This window comes from Platalea leucorodia, assembly GCF_965183815.1.
Source record: "Platalea leucorodia genome assembly, chromosome: 4".
In the NCBI taxonomy this organism is placed as follows: domain Eukaryota; kingdom Metazoa; phylum Chordata; class Aves; order Pelecaniformes; family Threskiornithidae; genus Platalea; species Platalea leucorodia.
In genome coordinates, this window is record NC_138826.1 from 98,902,305 (window position 1) to 98,926,249 (window position 23,945).

At 36.0% G+C, this 23,945-nt stretch overlaps 1 protein-coding gene across 8 annotated transcripts in view; it reads left to right on the plus strand.

The window, feature by feature from the left end:
• Positions 1 to 23,945, plus strand: part of FOXP2 (forkhead box P2) — a gene marked incomplete at both ends in the record, with an annotated part of 196,228 nt that overhangs the window by 84,104 nt on the left and 88,179 nt on the right. The gene's annotated exons all lie outside the window — the stretch shown is intronic.

Here is a 23,945-nt window from a genome sequence, read left to right on the forward strand (position 1 = left end):
TTTTGTAGATTGGAATAACTTTGGCATCTCTTACATTGAGGCTAATTTTGGATAAAAGATTGTGATAATTTTTCTGCTGATCAACTCTCCCAATGTAGTCCTGCGTCCCCCTCTTCCTTTGATAAGAGTGTTTATCATATTGTGAAAAAACATGAAGGCAACTGAAGACCTCATCAGGAGAAGTGTCTGCTTTTATAACTCCAATGCAAAAGTCTGCGTACGCAAACTCCACAGCGATTGCTTTCAAGAATTTTCTGAGTTTTAAAATGACAGTACAACTTTGCATTGGGAATGAGGATGTGTGAACAAATTGATGTAGGTATCACGTTGTGTCATTAGATGTATGGATCACGTTTTTTAATCTAACATTGAAAGATTCTCATTATGTTGGGCATGTTAACCAGCTTCTCCATGTTATTATATTGGTAGAATTATTTTTAGATACATTTGATGAGATCTTTGTCTCTTATTTTTTATTTGTTATTTAGCAGAATATTGGTTTCTATTAATGTTTAGCATCAGGAGGTGTGTTTGTTCCAAAACCAGAAATTATGGATGTACAAACCTTGATTTAATGTGCATGAGCTGTTTAACTTTGTTCTTTCTTATTTTTTTCTGTAAGTGTATGTTTAATGGTGTTACGCGGTATCTAGAGGTGTAAATATTAGTTGAAATGCCTGTCTGGTTGGATAGGAGTACAGCAAACAGTGGATGCTTGCACTTTCTTCTACTACATCAGCACACAAAGTTTGCGAGTCATTTGACTCAAATTTGGGGATGTTTCTTAATGTGCTTTATACCGTGCTCAGCAAAGGCTCATCCAGTCAACTTATAAAATAATGTTAAAATACAGAATTTGTTTTATTGATTTTTAGCCTGGAGAGGCTAAATATTTTGTGCAAGAAAGGAATAGGAAGAAATTTCCCAGTCCAGAATCCTGCTAAGTCACCTGCTAGGAAGTGCCAGACATCTGTATCAAAATAAATTATTTCCAAGGCCTCTGCTTCACACTGTAGAATGTCTCTCTTTCACAAAATCTTTTTTTTGTAGTTACAATTAAGTTAAATATACACATTTTTTAATACAGAAAATTCTTCAAATCATTTGGCTTATTCTTTGCCCATTTTCATTTCTGATGGCAGCTTACAGTGGTCCTACATCATGTCCAGGCTGGCTGTCATTTTTCTCTGCGGCAGTTCCCGGTTTTGCTGACAGTTAAGATCCCCACTTGTTTGTGCTCTTAGGCAAGAACTGGGAAAGCAGTGTCAACGCTGGTTGATGTGACAGCTTCAGGCTGATACCATGCTCTTTGCTACACTGAAAGAATAATCAGAAAGTACAATATTATCTGTATTTTCTCTTTTATGTAAAAACTTTTATACACTTTTTGGTAGCCACCAGGGGAGCTGGTATTCCATGTTACAAAGCTACTGCGACTGGGCGGTGATTCAGTGTCAGAATGGCTGTGGGATTGTTCAAACCTGGCCCTCCAATTTATAACTGGACTTAACTTTATTTCGGTGATAAGCATTTTAAGTGTAACACAGTATTTGATCATGGGTCCCTAAATCTTTGTTCTGAAGCGCAGAAGAGCCTCCTCTGCTTTTAGTATAATCATCGGTTTAGAAGTTGTAGACAACACCCTAGATAGCACACAGGCTCTGTAATGGGTTGTTATTTTTCTTGTGGAGGATATGGAAAGAAGAGCCTTGGGTTCTATGTTTGTGCCTCTGATTATTCACTGAATAAGAATTTAGCATTAGCATTAGTATTTAGCATTTTGCATTTGGTGCTATCCTTCACGATCATCACTGCATCAGGCATGTGTGATGTATTCAGTTGTTTCCCACACGTGCAGCCTTTCCCTCATCTTTCTTTTGGTTTGAATAAGGTTAACGTTACAGAATGAGGCCTAATGACCGTCAGAATGCATAGGAAGAGAGTCAATGTATTAAATTACTCAATTATTTCTTGTTTGTAAATCAAAAAAGGAGCAGCATACATGTAGGAAGAATGTTTCATTAGTGTGAACTGTCATTTTGAATTATCAGTCAACTGTTGTTTTGTTGTTCCTTTTATGCTGCTGGTACAAAACACCGAGTTTTCTAAAAAGTGGAAAACACTGAATTTGAAAGAAAATGAAGTGGTGACCATTCAGTCTTATTTTGCTAAAAGCATAAAAATTTCATTGGCAGACTTTTGTTGTACTGTGTGTTGACTGCACATGTTTTTAACATACTTCACAGGAGGTGTATCTGGTGCAATAAGCTGTAAAATGTCGAGTTTCTACGTGTTGTTTATCTAGTCGTGAAAATGAAATGCTCATTGTTACAGGAAACAGTAAAAAAAAAAAAAAAACCAACAAAAGAAAAAGCATTTTAGCATCTCTATGTTATCTCTGATGAATATGAATTGTCCAACCCAGAAGCTTTTTTTTATGGGTTCATGTAAATTCAAAACAAACATGCAAACAGAGCGAAACAAAAACTTGATGAGAAGGGTTAGTGTATTTACGTGACTTGGTGGCATATTCAGATTATGTGGTGTGATTTGTTCTGCAGCTGCTTCAAATTAAGAACAGGTGTAGAAGGCAGATTATGCAAATACTCATATTAATATAATTGTCAAATTGGTGTGTTTATCATTGTGCCTTTAAAGAGTAGACCATAGTCTTATTTTACATGTAAATTAGCTTTATTCTTGAGAGCTACTATTGGATAATGAGCTTATAAATGAGAAATTTCTAGCATATGGTGAAACATTTCTAGAATGTGACATTTTCTTGTGTAGCAATTTATTTTATATATATTTTATAAACATAATCTGCTTTGTCTTCTTTAGAAAAATACAGCTACGATGCAGTTTTAAAATCTATCTCATTGGACTAATGAACTCATATTTCTTTCATTTTTCTTTTTGAAGTCGCGTAACCCTTTAGTAGGACAACTTTTGATCTCCTTAACCATTTACTGTGTATTTACAAACCTTCATAGACTTTATGCCTCATTTGCTTTAAATCTTGAAGAAGTACACATTGGAGGGAAAATGTTTTTGTTTAAATTTGATTTTTTACTCTCTAAGACATACTCTTAAATAAGAGTCTAAATAAACAATGAAAAACGTGTGTGTGTGCGTGTGTGTGCGTGTGTGTGTGTGCGTGTACAGGCCCATTTTATATATGCTATCAGTGAGGTAGGTTAAATATTTGAAACTGAGTTTTATGCACTGTGTGGGATGTTTTGTGCTGGGAATCTGGGCCAAACAGTTGAGAAAATCCCTGCTCCTCAGGAAGCAGAAGCTGAGGGCACTGGCTGCCAACAGCTGGCTACAGGGCAAACAAGACTAGAACAAGGTCTTTCTGGTTTTCTGCTTCCTATGGCCATGGCACAGGTGGGCTGTACTGTTTGTTTTCAAGAACAAAAAGAAAATCCTGTTTTGCTTTTGGATATGTTCCAGGAAAAAAGTAAAAACTATAGATATTGGGTTCAGTGTCACCCAACAGCATCAAATTTCTTCCTGTTTTTTATCCTCAAAACTCATGGTAACTCCATGAGAACAACGTAAAACGTGTGACCAAGAGGTTTAAAGAAGACGACTATTAATTCATTAGAGTTATTTTTCTCTAAATCACCCTTCAGGAAGGAGCAGAAAGGGAACAACTTTGTTTTTAAGATGTAGCTTTATCCTTTAGCAAATTATTTAAGATTGTATTGATTTCCATGGTGCTTATCTTAACTGGTAAGTGCTTTACAGCCAGTTAGCTACCTATAAAATCTTTCATTCAGTTATTAGTACAATCTCAATGGAATTAAAACTATTTAAGAAGGAAAAGACTGGCAGGAACTTCATGATATAACCTGAAGATGATAAAGCTTTTCTTTAGGGTTAGCCTGACTGTATGACTTTGCAGTATAAACATCAACCAGATAATACATCAATCTCTTTTTCTAATCAATTTGAATTATATGCATCATTTCAGTAGGATGTTATTGTGGGCTTAATTATCTTTGCATTTAGAAAAGTTTTTACTTCCACTTGACTAGTTGCCATTGGAATTGTTTGCATGCAGAAATGTCAGTCAAAGCTATACAATATGGGTACCTTCCAGTATCATTTAGAACTCACCGTAGTTATGCTTTCTATGTCAGAAATAAATTAGATGCAACATGGACGTTGTTGCACAAAGAAGGCGCGTGTAGTGGAGAACGGTGTGATTCCATCACCTTTACCAACACTGCTTTAAAACAGCTAGGAATCTGGTCCAAGCTATCTTGGCTCTATTAAATTTCACACAGACTTCTATGGGAAGTCTTTTGAGGTTAGGAAAGAAAAAAAAGCCTGAAAAATGAGAAAATAAGAGCAAACAAAAAGACAAAAAAATGCCTTGCAGTCATGCTTATCACTGATCCTTTTTTAACACTTTTTGTACTATGTCAATGACACTTGCAGTTATTTCTTAATTTTTTTGTAATCATTTTGGACTAGGTAATTACTTTTACATTATTTTCTTAATTGTATGGCTCTTCTGACCACAAGCTTTGGAAAATAATTAAGGAATTTGAACAGATGAGTTTTTAATACATCTTTTTGAGTTATTCATGGAACGAGAGAATATTTCTCCTCCAATGCCTTGGTCTTCTTCCTCAAGATGTTCCAGAGGTGGATGGATTACAGCCATACACGTGCCTTTGCACACTAGTTTTGTTGCCTAACCTTCTGGGAGCAAGCCTGAGTAACCAAACTCACTTCTGCTGTTACTGGAGGAGCTCATTCAGTTCTTAAAATAGGACAGGCAAAATTCTTGCGTATTCGTGTCCCTTTTCCTCTCTATAAGGCCAGCTGTGAACTTGATGTTAAATATATTGATTTAAAATAAAAGGGTTTTTTTAACTTTAAATAAATATTAAAAAACAAACAAACAAAAAACACCCCTACTTCAGTAGTGTTTATTGTCTTTAATATATACACATTTAAGGCAGCGTTTGTATGTGGAGTACCACCAATTTCCTGGGCCACACAGCAAATCATGTGAGTAAATAGGACTGGATCTGAGCATGTTTGCATCTCATTTATACCATAGCAGTCCCCTAAGTCAGGACAGTTGTGGTTTACATGCACAGGATGTGAGGTATGTTTTCTCTTGGATAGAAACTTTGGGAAGTGGAGGAGGATTTGCCTTTTGAGATTGGGATTAGCTAGAGACAGGGCATAAATTGAGGTGCATAGATAGTGGTAGTTTCTTCAACTTCTCTATTAACATTTGATTAGTCTTGCTCACACGTGCAGAATTAAATCAGTCACTGAGTTGGAGTCAGGAAGAATCTGATGCCCAGCTTAGACTGGCAAGGATGCTTTGGAGACTTGTGTTCTCCTCTGCAGTTGAAAATAGTCCATCCACTCATGTAACCTAAAAATACTATTAAACAGGTCCTCAGATATTGCTGAGAATAACGTAGCAAAAGAGAGATTAGTAAATCCTTTGATTAGTCTTGCACTCTTCTCGTAGCATATCATAGCTGTGGTCATTGATGAGAGTCTACAAGTTGTAATAGTGTATTAGGAAATGTGAAGGGTCCATTTTATGGACCAGTATAGCTTTATTGCCTTGAATTAGGGAACTAAACCCCACAACATTAGCATTGATCTAACATTCCTAAATGGGAATTAAATTTTGAGTGCCTGAAAAATGAACTGTAGGCATATATAATTGATTAAAATTAAAACAAAAGATGTAGTGCAAAGTCAGACAACTTATATACTTTTTATTGATCATTCGTTATGCCTCATGGAAGTCTGCTGATTATAAGATGTGCAGCATGCATTCATATCTATAGATACATATGAACAGGTTTTCTTTCTTTCTGGAATGACAACGTAGGTGTTATCACTTTTCTTAGTGTTTATTTTCTTCAGTAATTCAGAAAACAAAATTAATTATTTTGGTTATGTGGGAGATGTATTTTCATTCAGTTAAAGGTTTTTCCTGTGCCTATATTCAGTCAAGATCTCCACTCTGTGTCTTATTAAGGGATCACTATCCTGTCATCCTTTTATCTTCTTGTGATAGAGGTATTTGCATTGCTACTCTTTTTCAGTAAAGGAGAAAAAAAGATTTTTAAAAAGTGAGCCATCTCTGCCAAAGCTCAGGCCACTGTCACCCCAGGCATTAGTCAGCAAAATAACTTGTATAGCAGAAGACTGTTGTCCATCTTCTCTGCTCAACAGTAGGAGCTCTTAATCAAGAAATTTGAAACTGTTACTACAAATCAATGTGCTATGCAACTTTGTCTACAATTCAGTGGCTAAGCTGAACCATCTATTGTGTTACCTTGTAAAGAATATGCTTGATGTTACAGTACAAAATGTTGCTATTTCGGGAACTTCAAAGTTGCATGTAGAATCACAGGTTTGTTCTCTAAAAGGTACTTTCTCTAAAGAAAGCATATTTCTTTATTCCTTTTTTTTAAAAAAAAACCAACCTCAGAAGTCTAATTTTAGGGCCAGACTTTCAGAAGGGTTGAGCACCCAGGACTCCATTGACGTCAGTGTAAGCTGCAGCTGCTCGACACCTCTACAAATGAGACTTTTAAGTGTTTAGGAAAATTTAGAGCTTCAGACTAGTCTAAACAAAAGATATTTTTCTGCATAGACTTCATCAGATTTTGTTCTTATTTATCAGGCATTGTTTGTCTTTTCCTAGATGAGCAGCCAAGGTTATTTTTTTCCTTTTTTTTTTTTTTTTTTAATTTATGTTGTATACTGTGAATTAAATAACAATTTTTGAAGAGGCTGCTGAATACTTTGCCGAATCATTCTAAAATTGTGTGTCGTGTTTTGATTTTAACCAAAGTTACAGCTACAGTACTGTAAAGCAGTCAGTTTCCCTTATTATGACTAGTTCTACAACTTGTACTGTTTTAAATTGCCTGCAATTAGCATATTTCAACCTTATTTTTAGGTTTAAATTGAAGTGTGAGAGTGTACTCTCCTCTTAGCTAATTAGTGCTATCAAGGAACAGTAGGTTACCTCATTAGTACCATGTGCATTTAATTAAAGAAGAGAAAATTGGAGTTAACCTCATAGTTAATATTTTCACAGAGTGCTACAATGCCAACACCTTCAATTGGAGTCACACCCCTGTGTATCTAATTATTCACTGGTGCCAAATAAGGTTAGCAAGGATACCACCATGCTGTTGACAAAATAATTTAGATGGAAATCTGTTTCCTCATTTCCAATACGAAATTTCAGTTAGAGCAGGTTATTTTTATTTGAATATGTTGGAGTCACAGGATATTTTTATTGTCTTACCACCCTCTCTCTTAGGTTTGCACCCAAACCTAGGAAAGGACAAGAACCCATGAGGCACTTAATCTCAGATAGGCAGTCTATGATCCTCATCCTTACCTTGTAGGTATCGTACCAAGCTGGATATAACCATTTTATTTTGGCTACCAGTATTGTAGAAACCAGCACAGTTATATTGCAGCCATGGAAAGAATTATACACAAATAGGACCAGATTACAGGTACCTTCCCTTTGTAAATGTGCTCAGAATTTCTTATGTCTCACTTTGCTTTTAGAATTTTCTTCTCCACCATGGATGCAGAAAGTGGGGAATGCTACTTCATATACTTCTAAAGGGCATGATCTAATATGGAGACAAGTGCCTTCAGCTCCTCTAGGTTTCAGTGAAGTTGAGGATGCTTATTGTTTCCAATCTAGGCATTGTAATTTGTGCCTGTTTAACTGCAGAACAGTATTTTTTGAATGTAGAGCATACAATGTATTTAAAAGAGGTAAAAAAAAAAAAAAGAAACCATATTTGTTGTCATTAATCTGTGATATTGATCATTGAAGCTACTGGTTCCAGTATGTAATAATATGATTTAAATCTCTGTGTATGAGGTTTGTGTTTCAATTTTGCATTGGAACGGCAGGGTGGTGTACTGGATATCCAGAACCTGATTCTCTCACAGCATCCATGTAGCATTGATTTAACAAGCTCTTGAAATATGCTTAATTTTAAACATATGAATATTCCCATTACTGATGTAAAAGGGACTTAAGTATGTCCTGAAATGTTCTGTCAAATAAAGATCATCTTATTTTTCACTTTGCTTGTCTAAGACTGAATGGCTCAGCCCTCACAGAGACAGCTACTCTAAGTGGGTTTATCTTCTGAATTTTGCTGTCCAATGCTGCTAATATGAAAAATAATTTTAAGCAAGCCGTCTATAATGTCTGTGGCTCAGTTTTCCCATCTGTAAAATGGAAAAGCCAACATTTCATGCATGAAGGTGATTTGAGTGCAAATTAATTACTTTTTGAACAATACCTGAGTACGATACTGCTTTGTACAAGAGCATATCAGTGCCAAATCAACTTCACATGAGGGATATTTAATGATTAGATCTGTGGGATCATGACTGAATCCCTGAAAGAGGGGTTTTTTTTTATTTACAGAAATCTTCATACTAAATCAAGTACTTTCTTGTCTGTTCTTTCAGATTACTTTGCTCAGGTGCTTACATTGGCACATGGGTGCTTTGAACAGTCACTTTACAAGCTTACTTATAACCAACCACTTTGACATTTAGCACTGCTGTTCAAATGAAAATAATGGCTGACCTTTTTAATTTTTTTTTTGTTTATTTTACATTGAAGTAGAAAAGAGGCTCTCCAAACATTGTGCTTTTCCCATATTAGCTTTCCAAACTGCTGATCCTTCAGGATCTGTAGTAAGTTGAAAGGAATCGGCTGGATTGAATGGCAGGGTCGAACTCTGAAGTCAGTCGGTTTGACAAGCGGACGAAATTTCCATGTGAAAATAACTGACCTCAGTATTCACTTACCTAACTAGTACTGGTGTTCTATATACAGCTCCTAGAAAAATGTGAAATTATAGAATAGATCCATTTAACATTTTTTTCTTGTCTAAATGGAAATGAGTTTTTTAATATGATACCCTCTTTAACTGTAAAGGTGCATTTGAAAAGAAATTAAGCAACTTTGTTTTCTAAGTTAGGACCTGTAAGTGAGACTTCAGATTGCACAAGAGGAAAAAAAACTATAGAAATAAAAGAATGAGTTTTCAATCCTCCATATGTGTTTGAAGAACATTGTGTGAAAACATGCAATCTATGCAGGTCTATGGCCTGACTTCAACCTCTGTCTATGGGTAATGTGATGTGAAATAGGCACTGGTTTCATACAATTATAGAATTGTTAAGGTTGGAAAAGAAAGACCCTTAAGATCATCGAGTCCAACCATTAACCCATCATTGCCAAGTCCACCACTAAACCATGTCCTTAAGCGCCATGTCTACCCTTCTTTTAAATACCTTCAGGGATGGAGACTCAACCACTTCCCTGGGCAGCCTGTTCCAGTGCCTGACTACCCTTCCGGTGAAGAAGTTTTTCCTAATATCCAACCTAAACCTGCCCTGGCGCAGCTTGAGGCCGTTTCCTCTCGTCCTATCGTTTGTTACTTGGGAGAAGAGACCGACCCCCACCTCACTACAACCTCCTTTCAGGTAGCTGTAGAGAGCAATAAGGTCTCCCCTCAGCCTCCTCTTCTCCAGACTAAACAACCCCAGCTCCCTCAGCCGCTCCTCAGAAGACTTGTGCTCTAGACCCTTCACCAACTTCGTTGCCCTTCTCTGGACACGCTCCAGCACCTCCATGTCCTTCTTGTAGTGAGGGGCCCGAACCTGAACACAGGATTTGAGGTGCGGCCTCACCAATGCCGAGTACAGGGACACCATCACCTCCCTGGTCCTTCTGGTCACACTATTCCTGATACAAGCCAGGATGCCATTGGCCTTCCTGTCCACATGTTCAGTCAGCTGTCAACAAACACCCCCAGGTCCTTTTCTGCCAGGCAGCTCTCCAGCCACTCCTCCCCCAGCCTGTAGCATTGCCTGGGGTTGTTGAGACCCATTTCATTTGTGCTGGAGAAAAACTGCAGCTCAAATTACAGCCCTTGGTGGTATCATCATCTCTTTGAAAGATCTCACCCAGCTCTGGCAAGAATAACCATGTAATAAAGACAAGGTCTACATGGTGAATAGGCAATGACTTGGGTTTCGTTTTGCTTTAGTACTTCTGAATCTCAGCAGCTCTAGTGGCTGGACCCTCTTATAAACATCCATACAAATATGTAGAGCACGGATCAAACTAATCAGGATATAATTTTATATACTCATTTCCAAAGCCTGGATCTGTGTAATAAAGTGTCCTGAACAGAACTTGTAGCTGGACAGCTTCTCAGAGAATCCAAATCATTTATTGTAGCATCTTTGATGGACTGCTACCACTGTTTGGTGTTCCCTATCTGTGAAAATATTTGATAGAGTTAGGGCTTTTATGGGTTAATGATCACTTCTAAGTGAAAAAAAGATACTTCTTTGAGCAATTTTTCTATATGTAATATAATTTCATATAAATTCATTGTCTAATGTTGCTATTAATTAAAATTAGTTGCTACATTCTTTAAGTTATTGCCTAGCCTTGCAATCCTTTTTATCTTTTCAGTGCTCCCTAATGAACACAATATTAGGGCCACACTTTTTATTCTTTTCTTTTTTTTTTAAATTCCTGTAGCTGCTGTTATTCAAATTTGGTTTTTGTTCATGTGGTATTCTAGGGAATGCACTATTTATTTTACTGGACCTAGTCACTTTGGCACAGTTTGAACTGACAGAATATAAAGTAAACAGCCTGTTTTTTTCCAGGGAAAATGACCGATAAGCAGGGGGAAAACATTTATGATTCAGTCAATATTCTTCATTGGTGCATTAAAGAGATGAAAAAGAATTATTACAAGATAAAAATAACATGAGTTCTATGTTTATATAAAATACACTATACTATATGTCAGCTTGGGTAAGGAAAGTACATATGATGTAACGTAACTGTAAAATTCTAATTTCTGCTCTGTGTTTTGTTCTGCTTCCCTGTGTTCCTACAGAGCTGTGGTTGTCTCTTCCTCTTGAATTTTCTTTCCTGTATTAAGTTTCTTGAAAGGAAAAATGTTTTTTTAAAAATCACTCTCCACTTCCACAAAATTTAATTTACAATTGCATAAAGTAAATTACTGTAGTTTAGGCAGCGAAGCATTTCAGCAGATCCCTAGAAATGCACAAAGGAAAGAATGATTAGCAGTCCTGAATTGTGGATTAAGAGGATCATAGTACACAGAGTACTGTCTAAAAGTAGCAATTTAATAGAAAATGTGGATGTTCATGTGAAGAATGTCTATGAGGTTAAAGATAGCATTTAAAACATGGAAGAGTTTTGTTTGGGGTTTTTTTGCTTATTATTTGGTAAAAGATTTGCTTAGACGTGTTTGTTGCATGAATATTTTTATTGAATGTTACAAGCAGCTTCGTTAGGAGTTTTGGAGACATCTTTTCTTAAGTACAGTTTTGTTTTATTAATTATATTTGAAAGGGGAATTCCATTACAAAAGGAAAATTCTTATTGTGCAGTGCAGAAAATGTATGAAAAATGTACACTAACTTCATTCAATGTGTATGTTAGAAAGCACAAATAAGCTGTAATTCAGGAAATACCATTTCATATACGTAAAGGAAAGGTTTTAAAAATCACAAAGTAATTGAAGTTTCTGAGGTTCTAGAATACATTCTTCATACACAGTCCCTTGTGCCTTTTTTCCCCTACAAAACAACAGTGCTTTTTGAGTCTTGTAGAGAGGAGAGTGGCTTCTTTGCGGTCTGCAACTAAAGAGAGTTGCAGTATGACGGGAAGAGAGACACCTTTCAACAACTTGTAATATGTGTGTTCTTGTCCTGTAAACTTAGGTAATACTTTTGCAGAAGACCCTCAAGCAAGCCTTTTACTGGACAGAATCAGCACAGATTTTCTATAATTCTGCCTTCTTCAACACAGGGAAGACGTAGTCCATTATTTCAAATGTCGCCTCTGTGTTAGCTCACAGTATATCCCAGTTATGAAAATGAAGATAGGATATCACACTGTGTGTAATATTTTTTCAGTATTTTGTTTTGTATCAGTACGGTATTTGAAAATAGTTGCCCTGAACAGCCAGCTCCAGCACAGACTGCAACAATGAAAAATTCACTGGAGTGCTTTTCCAGAGGCGTTCTCCTTCCCGCTGCAAATAAAATTGATTGTCACTTGATGGCAAAGTGATTTCTTTTCTCTCAAAATGCAGTTTATTGTCAGCAACATAATTTATATCAAGCAAGCAGTGAGTTTCATCAGTTTACGACATCTGAAGATTATGTCTGTATCCAATAGGAAAAAATCTTTACTGTTTTGGTATTTCATATACAGCTACATCACTTTCATTATTGGAACCTTAACTAAAAATATCTTTCGCTAGATCATGGCTAGGTTTGCTACTTATTTATTAATTTTTTTTCTTCCTTCCAAATTGTGATATATGTCTGAATATCTAGTCTATTAGGGATTTTTTTTTCCCCTTTTTAATCTCTGTGGAAACTAATACGGGAATAGAAGTTGATTAAGGAGGAGCATTTGGTATGTTATTGATAGAGGAGATATCTATAGACTACCTGGGAGATATCTGTAGACTACCTGCTGCCTATTCTCATATAAGTTAACCTTTTTTCTTCACCTAACAATATCAGCTATAAACAGGAATTCATAGCCACGCTTGTAAGCCTCTAAGGAACAATCTTTGATTTTGCGGCATATACTAATGCACTTAATTTTAAAGTAAAACTACAGAATAACATATATACACACACACATATGCACACACAAGCATATTCAATACTCTATATAGCTGTATCATGGACAGTTTTAGCAGTATATTATCAGTTCCTTAAGTTTTCGGTTCAGGGTAGAGCAGCACTAGGTGTTCCCCGGGTGGGGACTTCCTTGGAACTAGGCAGGCCACCACCAGTGCAGGCACATAAGGGGGCTGAAGTGTCTGCTTACCCTGGCTTCTCCTGCCTGTCGGCAGAGTGGCCGCTTGCACTAATGCCTGACTAAATCCTTGTGGGGTACAAACTCAGCAAGTCAGCCACATGCCCTAGTGTCATCAATCACATAGTACGAATTAATAAAAAACAAATACTGTCTAATATGTAGTGAAAAGAGCAAATGGAACTTGGCTGTTCTAAAGTATTAAAATATTCATAAGGAGTTTTATATTTCTAAAAAAAAATGAAGGAGTTTTTAATATAATGCCGGTTTTCATGAACATTACATTTCAGCTGCTGTTAATTTTTACAGCTTTTCTGGATGAAACTCAACAGTTTGTTTTGCTTTGTTTCAGTATAAGGTAACTCAGTTGCTTATATGTAGTTTAAACTGACTAAACATGATAACCGGTACCCTTTGCTCAATTAATATTCAGTTTTGTGTTTACTTAAACGCATATTGTTGAACAAGCTGATAGCTAATGCAATACACATAGGAGAATGTGTTGAGCCACATACCTCTTGTGGACTTTGATGGGAGTTTTTATCACTGTATCTCCATTTATTGTTTTGAAAGGGTTCCCCACAGAGTTAAGAAAGCCAGTATATTTAGGTGATATTAGGCTGTAAACATAAGTTATTTTCTAATAGCTGGTTTAAAATGCCAGCTAAAACATTAAAATGTTCTAATTACAAAATAAGTGGTGATTGTTACAATAAAATAATATCTAATAACATCCTTGAAGGACCTAAATCTGCAACTCCTTTTTGATAAATTATGCTCCTTTGTACTAATCAAGGGTCTTATCATTTACGTTCAAACGTAATGCTAAAGTTAAGATTAAATGAAGATTAAATGAAGATTAAAGTTAAGATTAAATGAAAACAGTATTAATTAAAAAAAAAAGTTACTGACTAAACTATATAGGATTCAGTATTTTTCCTAGTTAATTTGTGAATCACATATTCTTTAACATCTTCAGCACCTATTTTAATTCCCCAGAATTGTATTGTTTTTTAAGTATAGACAGAAAACATAGAAGTAAGGGTTTAGTATTGATCCTTCTTTTCTGTCACTGGGCTTTTGCTCGTTCTTGGAATGCTTTAGAGCTGTTTGAGTTTTTATTTACAATTCACTCTGAAATTAGCTCTGCTTTTCCATACAGACGCATCTTACATTTATTCTTTCCTTTATGCTTAACACTCTCATCAACTTTGCCATGGGCTTGATTGAGTCTTGAGTTATCAATTGGTCTTTTTTGTTCCTTGGGACGCATTTCCACCATTATTAGCCAATTCTTAATATTTCTGAGTTCAATATGGCAGTCACAAATACAAAATATAGTGCCAAAAATCTAACAAAATATGACAGAATTTCTGCTTATCATGTTCCTGCATTTCATTTTAGCTGCATTAGAATAGCTTTGGTGTAGTGCTAGGAAATATCAAGCAAATAAAGTAGGTGATGTCTAGAGCAGTTGTATACACTTTAAATGTCATCAGATTGTCATTGGCAAAACAATAGATACACATTGCCCTACAGTCTCCAAAAAAGTGTAATTCAGTTCCCAGTCTTAACAGTTTCTGGATCTTAGCAGTTTCTGTATTTCTCAACCACTAAGCAGAATGCTAATAATCTGTTTGATAGGTATTTAAATACGTGTTTACACAAAAGTGAGAGTTAGGTTGCATCAAATACATTGCCAGCTCCGTAATCTGAATACCATACATCAGTAACTGTTTGGGGGACATTTAAATGGTATTTCTGGTAGACAGTGTTGGTAAAAGAACTCTCTTCTGTAATTGCAAAAGGGAACTTTAGCTTCAGGGATCACTGGCGACTTACTTCTGTTGTCTGCTGAGAAACTAACACTTCATACTGAGTAATCGGCAAGAACAAAACTCTATCTTCTTTCATGCATAATCTGTACATAAATTGTAACTGAAGGTGATTTTTCATAGCAAATATCCAAGGACAGACTCTTGGATACAGCAGGTTCTCACTTTTTATCAGCCACCTCTTGAGCTGAGCTGACAGTGCCACTAATTGCAACAGATTTTGTCAACTGTACCCTTCTGTGGAATTTTTTTATTTTCAAATAATTTAAATTACTTCTGCCATGAAAAGGGAATTGACACAAGAAGCTAGATGAAAAAGTAAAATTGATTTCGTGACAGAAGCTGACAAATTTGATAAAAAGTTCATACTTGAACCTGATGCTTTCTTTCATTGACTTCTTTTGCTCAGCCATTCACTTCTTCATCCCCTTAGCCAGTTTGTGAGCTCAGTAGGTATGCTGTTCTCAATAATGGTGAGGAGTTTCTTTCTCCTAATTCCATCCTACACTCCTGGTTTTCTTTTTATCCTTCTAATTGCTTCTTTGCCATTTTCTTCAGAGAATCTTTGTTGTAGTTAATCTAAATGAGAAACCTAATCATCATCTTTGTGATTTGTACTCCAGGTACCATTTCCTCTATTTAAAAAAAACCACCAAACCAAAACAAAACACAAAAAAAACCCAAACACATGAAACTCATCCCATCTTCCTGATACCAACCTGTGGATGCTTAGACATCAACTTAAAGACAGGAATACTCTTTCCTCTCTCACACCCTTTCTCCATCACTGTCAACTGTATCAGCATGTTGGTTGTCTTAAGCTTGGAACATAAAGAGCTTCTTGAATTTGGGTATCTTTCCTATTCCTCACATCCATCCTTTTTAAGCTGTGCGCTGAGCTGAAACTCTCGTGCAGGTTCTCCACATTTCAGTTACTACAACTGGCCTCTTTTCAGCACATGACAAATGTCATCTTGTCTCATTGCTGCCATTGTTCTGCACAGATTATTTTTCTAACATCTCTCTCTGTGTCTTTCCCCAGTTCCCCTTCAAAGCATCAAATACAGGCAGTTTGTTTTCAGTTTTATAATCCTTCACGGACTGACTTCACGATACCCATTATTCCTCATAAAGTAGAAAAAAAATGAGCCATTAATTTCCTACTTTTAGATTTTCAGATAAGCCCTATTGTACTTTCTCCTGTGCTGTCTGTAATGATTGTGAGGTACCTCATTATCCTCCTCCAAGTCAGTCATTCAGACTTCTCCAGTTTATGTATAGAAAGCTTAGGCACATATATTGCCTGCTATCATGACAGGTATTTCCTATCAGTCTGTCACTGTCATCTCTTGTCTTACATAGGACAATCATTTCACTCTGTGTCTGTGCAGTGCCTGCAGTGTGGTCCTGGTCAGCAACATGGGAGCCTTCGTACAGCTGCAGTAATTCCCGTGCTGCTGCTGCCGCTTCCGAGTCTTTCATCGCCTGTGTGATTTACCATGTGCATTGAAGTGCTTCATTCTAACAGGATAAAATACGGCCTTATGATTCATTTTTCTGCATTACTGATTCAGCTGGAAGTTTTTGGTGGTCTGACCTTTCTCGGGGACAAATCACACTCTTCTTCTGTGGCCCCGAAGTTTACTGCAATTGCAGAGCATGCACATCTCTATTGCATCTATTAAGAAGACTCCAGTATTTTCAATCTACAAGAAATATTTGTAAATGTCTCAAAAATAAATATGTTTTTAAAATAAGACCAAGCAATATGATTCAAGAGGACATTCAGAAAGCCTTTGACACAGTCCTTCACAAGTGATTATTAGGAAAACTGAATAGTTCTAGGTGAAAGTTAAAGTTCCATCATAAGTTAGAAACAAGTTAAGAGACAGAAGATAGAGTAGGAGTAAATTGTCAATTTTCAGCATGGCAAAAGGTTAACATTTCTGTCTGCCACTGACCTGTACATTAAACAGCATTGTTTAATATATTTATTAATGAGCTGGAAAATGGGCTGAAGGATATCATATGTGTCAAAATTTAAAGATGACCAAAAAACTTATTTAGCCTTATCAAGATTAGAGATGACTTTGCTGCACTCCAGAGGAATGTAGAATGGTAAGTGAATGCCATGGTGGTAGAAGACAGACAGTATTGATTAATATGATGCATATTGAAGGAGTAATTTAACTGCTTACACTGATAATGTGACTGCTTGCACTGATTGTTAAAAATTAAGTATAATCACAGCGTGGGAGAGGAAACAAGTTGTATCTTCTTATAACAGGCACGCCTTTCCTCAGTCTACAGGAAAAAGGAAACAAGGAAACAATCCAACATTTATGAAAATTGAGACATCTACTGACAAAAATATTATAATACCATTTTTATTTTGATGTGTGATCTCATGATGTTATGCTGAATTTGGGATGTTTCATTTTAATATAAAAATACCATTCGGTAGCCTGAAAAAGGATCATTTCTTTTTTCCTTCTCTCCACAGATACTTCTGTTATGCAGTCCAACTATTTCAGACCATACATTGTGTCTGTATGTAACTCCTAGCAAAGCTGTACTTTGAAAGCCACAGGGGAGTGTGGTTTCATCCCCATTCATATGTATCTCTGTGTGAGAGTCTGCTGTATGTAATAGTTTTTATCAGTGAGCTATTATTTCAAAACCAGGGTAATTGTTTTTCTATATAAAATATATTCTAATTACAAATGTCATTTAGGTTGTTTCTAAAAAATATTAGCAGAAATTCTAATATTAATAGTGCTAATAATTATTTCTTAGTTGAGAAAACAAAGATTGCATTTAATGTCTGTGAAATTTCTTTGCTCCCTAAATCTTGAGCAGATAGAAAAAAATTGTCATTTGAAAAACTGATGGAGCTTTGGTTCCTGAAGACCATGATATCAAGTTATTTACCCAAATCAGTTACCCAAACTGCACTAGAACTGTCTTTGTACAGATAAGTGAATTATCTTTTTAATATATGTATATATATGCACATTCTTGTGAATTGTAGAAGCTTTTCATATTTAGCTTACTTGTATAGTGCTTTGTTCTGCTTTATACTCGATCTCTCAGTCCTTTCCTGTTATATATAGTTTTATGATTCTAGACTTTATTAGGAACAAAATATACCACAGCCTCTTCATTGTTCATATTGCAGGAGCACTGTATTAGTTGCAGTTTCTGAATTACTGCATAGGAAACTCTTACTTTTTATGACCTGAGTCTCTTCTTCTTGGAGCAAGTACTTTGGTATCTTTGCACAGTTCCTGCCAAAAAGGTGATCCTCATTCAGTTGTCTAAATGAGAAAGCTTTCACCTGAATTGTGCAACATAGGAAAGCGTAAGACTTTTGGTCATACTCCTTCTACTTCTGTCTTTCTAGGCTTGGACTATATGCCCCTGAAGAATATTTATTGTTTATCCTATTGGAACACTACAGTCATATCACAGACACTCCAAGTACTGTTTCTCTGCTTCTGTTTTGTTTCTTTTTTTCCTCTGTATCCTGTCTTATTGGGACTACAGTAGCCTGTGTTCATGTGTAAACTGGATTTCTACTCCACAGAACATCTTCTGTTGCTGTCTAAAGAATGTGTAAATCTCATCAGACTAATTGCAGAGAGGCTGGGTCAGGACCCTGAAAGATGAATACCAAGATTTGTTGGATACAGACCATAGCAACTCTGTAATGGTCCGATCAGGAGGGACATGAAGTATAAAGATTAAAACTCCAATCTCTAAATCCCTTGGCACTGTCCTGTTCTTTAAGAAAGACATGGTATTGCCTTCTGATTGCCGTGAATAACCTGTCTTTCTCAGTGCGGTATAGTCTTTTTCATAGGACCTTGAGATTAAGTCTTACTGATACATCTTTAACCATCTCCTTTCCTTGGACTGCCTTTCATTTTAGGATTTCATGCTTTTTAAATAAGCCACATCCTTCTTTAAAGAAAAAAATTTATTTAGCTACACTAATCTCTTAAATCAGCTAAACACTCAGCTCTTGTCTTGAGGACACGCTTTAAAGGACATATCTTTGCACTTCTGTAGATCTTTGGGCTAGAAGAAGTTGTAACTAGTCATACAATAGAGTTTGTTGAGAAATCTGTGGGTGAGAAACTCACAAACTACCAATAGAATGAAGAATTGAGCAGAAGATGCAAATACAGACACATGCAAACACACAAAGACAGGATGTCTGAAAATTCAATACAAAATATTGATTATTCCCCGAATAATAGAATTCATGGTTTCCATTTCACTTATTACTTACAATTTAAGAAAAGTCCTGCTTTACTTATTCAAAGAAATTTCTTTTCTAAGTATGCATGCAAAGAGTGCCAGTACCACTCTGTAAATCTCAACTACACCAAAGTACAAGCTGAGTACACTGTGCTTTGTTTCTTTGTAGTGGATGGGGCACATTTTCAGTTGAACTTTTGTCACCTTGTGTACTGTGGTATGAAACCACAAAACTACAGGTGACAATTCACATTTAGAGTAGTGGGCCTTTTCCTAACATGTGTGTCAAGCATAAAGTGCCAATTACATCACGAAAAAAGCCATTTTTGAAGTGAGTAATTAATTACAAAGAAGACCAGGATAAAATAGGAAAGCAAAAATAAAAACAAAACGAGTTTAGTTTTTGAAAGAAGACATACTCTCATTGTCAGATTTCAGCTAGTTTTAAAGCCTGTTGAGTAGTTACACATATGAGAATAATTCCAGTTAATATATATATAGTCCTTTAGGACTGAAAATATTCTTCAGTTTGTCCAATTGACTAAATTTCTCTATGAACCAGCAGACTGTTGGCTCCGTTGTTTCTGTTGAATTGTTCTGCCACAGAGATAGGTAGCTGCTCAACAAAGAAGGATGCAATGTCAGCTGTGGAAATGTATGTAGAAAATTACTATATGTTTCTCATTAATGGTTTCCTGCATTTATAATTGCACAACAGCTGTAGATGCTGGTAAGACCACTTCCTTTATTAAACAATGTTTGCAGTATATGTTGGTTTTTTAAGTATTTGTCATGTAACCCTTGGAAGGAAAAAAACCCAACATATGAAAAAGAGAAACTACTTATTGCTAATTTTATTTATGATATTCATCTTTTCATCATCTTTTTCCAACCTCACTTTACTCTAGGACATTTTGATCATTTTGGTTTGTGTTCTGTATTTGTTATCTGTTGTGTTTTGGGGTTTTTTACCTCTGGTGGATTGATTTGAAACTTGTCCACATTTACAAGTAAGGTTAAACAGCACCAGCAGTGTCCCAAGAAAGCAGGGAGCGATGTCATTGCTGGAAGGATGGGGGAGTGTCCTGCACAGCATTTTTCACACTTCTGAGCAGTATCCTCTTGACCTTCAATTTAACTTCGAGACAGTCACTTCTTGTCCAAGAACTGATTGCTCAATCATTTTACCCGAATGGTCACATCTTTAGGAAACAAGATAGGCACACAAGAAGGAATGGCTTAGGGTGACTTCAAAGCCTCTTGTGCTTTGCCAGCTTGCAAGGTTCCTTTATGTTTGGAAAAGCTGAAGAAACAAATACTTTGTGGAGGGCCTTGCATGTGAGGGCTTTTAAGGAAAAAAAACGATTAGCCACAAATTCTCTGAATGCCTTCCTGGGTGGGAAAGTTCAGAGGCACTTAATGCGCTGTTTACTTCAGCTATGACATGCAGATAGCAGGAGCACCTCATGGCTGAGTATGTTGTTTTCTCAGTGGGATCACAAGACTGCTGTTGACTACATCTGCGTCAGGGACCTTATTTTAGTCCTTTCACTAAGGCTTTCAGTGTGGAAGTGCATAATGTGCAACTGAAAATGTTTTGTGGCTCCACAGATGAGAAGGGAAGAGTGTTCCTCAGGCATGTTCCACAGATGTGTGTGGTCACCTGCTCTTCCTTGTAAAACAGGTTTAAAGAAAGCTTTGTAAAGCTACAGCTAGTCATGCATGCACTGAGCCCTCTAACTGAGATGTTGCCTATCTTTGCATGCGATATCAGCTCAAAACTTCTATGTTGTTTATGTCCAGCGGAGTGTGAGAGGAGACGATACTAAGTCAGATCCTAATATCCTGTCTTTGTGAGTGCCCACTCCAGGTGCGTTACAAATGGTGGGCAGGGTGAGATGCTAAGACAGGATAAAAACTTAAGATCCTTCCCGTTTACATTCTCCCAGGAATGTGAGGCTCAAGAACTCTTTGTGTTCAAAAGCTTGAAATAGGTTTTTCATCTATGAATTTATACGTTTATTTTTTAAAATATGTAAAGTTTGGGGTTTTTTTCCTTACCTGTTCTGTCAAAATTAGTACTTTATTTCTTTCTTGAATGTATTTAGGTCCTGTTTCCAGGCATTCAATCTTGTTAAACTTCGGAGAAAATTAAGAGAGAACAATGTCAATATTCTTATCACAGGATCAGACTTCTCAGATCCAGCTAATGCTCTTTGACTGTGCTTCAGAAGCTGTAGATCAGCTTCTTCAGCAGCTGAAACCTGGCAGATTTAAACTAGATTTATAACATTATTTAGTTGCAGTGAAATCATTAAAGTTCTGTATCGTAATTATGAGTGATTTCACGTACCAGCAAATCTCTGCACAAAAGCTTGCAAGACGTGACTATGGTATCTCCTTGTAGTTGCCTTCTCTCTCTCTCTTACTCAATCTGTTCGCCTTTCTTCCTAGATATCATCTGATGATTTTGGAAGTAAGGACATTTCTTTATTTTCAGGATCTTGTCTGCCATTTCGTCTGACTCTTATAGATGGAGCATATATAAATTTCTCTTTCAAGCAGACAAATTTTGTTTCTATAGTCAGCTGGGAAGTATTGTGGTGACAGCTCTTTGTTTATATTCTACACATATGCCAAAAAATATAAATACCTTTTCTCTGATCAATATTTTGCTGTACAATATTGAATTATAAAAAAACAATAATAGCATACGAAAGGCTTATATAGATCAGTGTCTGTAAACGGAGTATCACTGATCAAGCATACAAAATTTGAAAGGTAAGGTTATTTCTTTCCTACTTTGTCAAAGTTGGTTTTTGTGATGAGTAGACAAAGAATTATATGGAGTTTCAACAGTTTACCTCCTCAGAAAATTTGTCTGTAAAAGTAATAGTTCAGTGCATTTTAATTCTCCATAAGAAAAAATTTGAAGCTAATCAATGCCGCCTAGATGATGGACAACTATCTGTAATTTTATTCTGGAAATCTTCTGAAGACTGAGGTTTCTGGCTGCCTTGGAAGCTTAGCAGGAAGAGTTTAACTCAGACATTGCTTACTAGGATCCAAACAAAAAAAAAAAAAATCACCTAACTTGGTTTGTTCTGAGTAAAAAGACAGGGAAAACAAGAGCCTTCATACAAGGATTAATTTTAGTACCATTTTCTTCTCTGTGCACACTTTATGTTTAGATGCCATTTATAAATATCTTCTTATTATCATTTGTTAAATTTTATGACAATTTATACCATGCCTGATGACTGTAATTCATGCATTAAACATGTACACGTATTTTAACAATATTTGCATCTTATAATATGCTTTGTAAAGACTTGTCATAGACTCATCGGTTAAACATTTATTTTACAAATACATTTTATAATATGCTATGGTAATAAACTATAAAAAAGTTGTCCCGCCTTGTAATATTTTCAGATGGATGAATAATGCATAACAAATTCTACCTTCATTTAAAACATGACCTCTATTCTGATGAAATCTGATACATTGTCTGGATTTATGGTGATCACTGAGTTGTGTGAGCTGCTGTCAATCTGTTTTCTGATTAATTTTTGTAATTGATAAATTTGGATTAATCTGTAAATATTTACAAAATAATATCATTTGTTTTTTTCTATTATTTTATTTTTATCCACCTGATTCATTCAAACCAAATGTACCAACCCCCATCATGCTGTGAGCTAATTTTCATTTGAATCATTTCTGGAAATTCAATTCAGTTCTGAAATTGATTATCAAAATGGTGATTGTTCCCTTGCTGGCTGCCTAAGTTTGTCATATGTATCTATCTCTAAAGAGGCCTGTGCTACTGTCACATCTAATCTTATGAGCCATATAAAGCTGAAGGGTGTATAATATTGGAAAAGTTTATACTGAGCTACTACACAATAAAAACATGGTTTTACTCTTTCTTATTTTTAATTTTGTCAACATCTGTGTTTATATACTTTTTTAACTTATGGAACTTTATTCAAAACAAAATTTTGCTTCAATAGTTATTGCCATGAGAGTCAACTCATTGACTATCTGACTTCCTGAAGCATCATGCTGATTTTTTCAACAGTTTTTTTAGTATGAATGTTAGTACCTAAGATTCCCTGACTGGTGTCTCTGTGTGTGTGCATGCATGTGTAGATCATAACGTTTTCATTCATTTTATTCCACAACAAGGGTTTTTCTTCAAAATAGAAGGGAAAGAAGGGGATTTGAGGGTTGGTTGGTTGGTTGGTTGGTTGGTTGGTTTGTTTAGGTAGGATATAGAGTATTATAGGGATGTCCATACATCTGGTGATAGAATGAAATGATTGAGGATTTCAGCAGTGTTCTTTGTTTGTTACCTTCCCATACCTGAACAAAACCAAAAGTGGATGGCGGTTTTACTTTTGCTGTTCACCTGGAATAAGTTTTAGGGGATCACATCTGTCTGATGCAGTCTGAATGTGTGAAGCCAGGAGTAGTCTGGTTTTACATCTGTTTAACATAAATACAAATGACTATTGCAGGTGCATACTAAGGGGAAGTCAACATTAGATAATTGGTCTTTTGGAAAGGGGCTTTATTTCACCAGACAATAGATGGTTACACCTTGTCTCTGCCATTCACCTTAATAGTCCAGGCTCAAGAGCCTTTTGTCACCATTCATAGTCAAGGCACTTCTAGTCAACACATTGTTGTCAACACATAGTCAACACACTTTTAAGAGACAGTTTATCTGATCTGATTTAGACATCTAATTAGGATATAATGAATTGTGCCACAGAAATGCCTGGTTTTCTCCTTTGATTATACAGGTATCCTCAGATGACTAGCTTATATGCAGGTGTCCGTAGCACAGACTTTTTGCATATGGTAGACCGATATCCCCCTATTCCCACTTCTATTTTTCT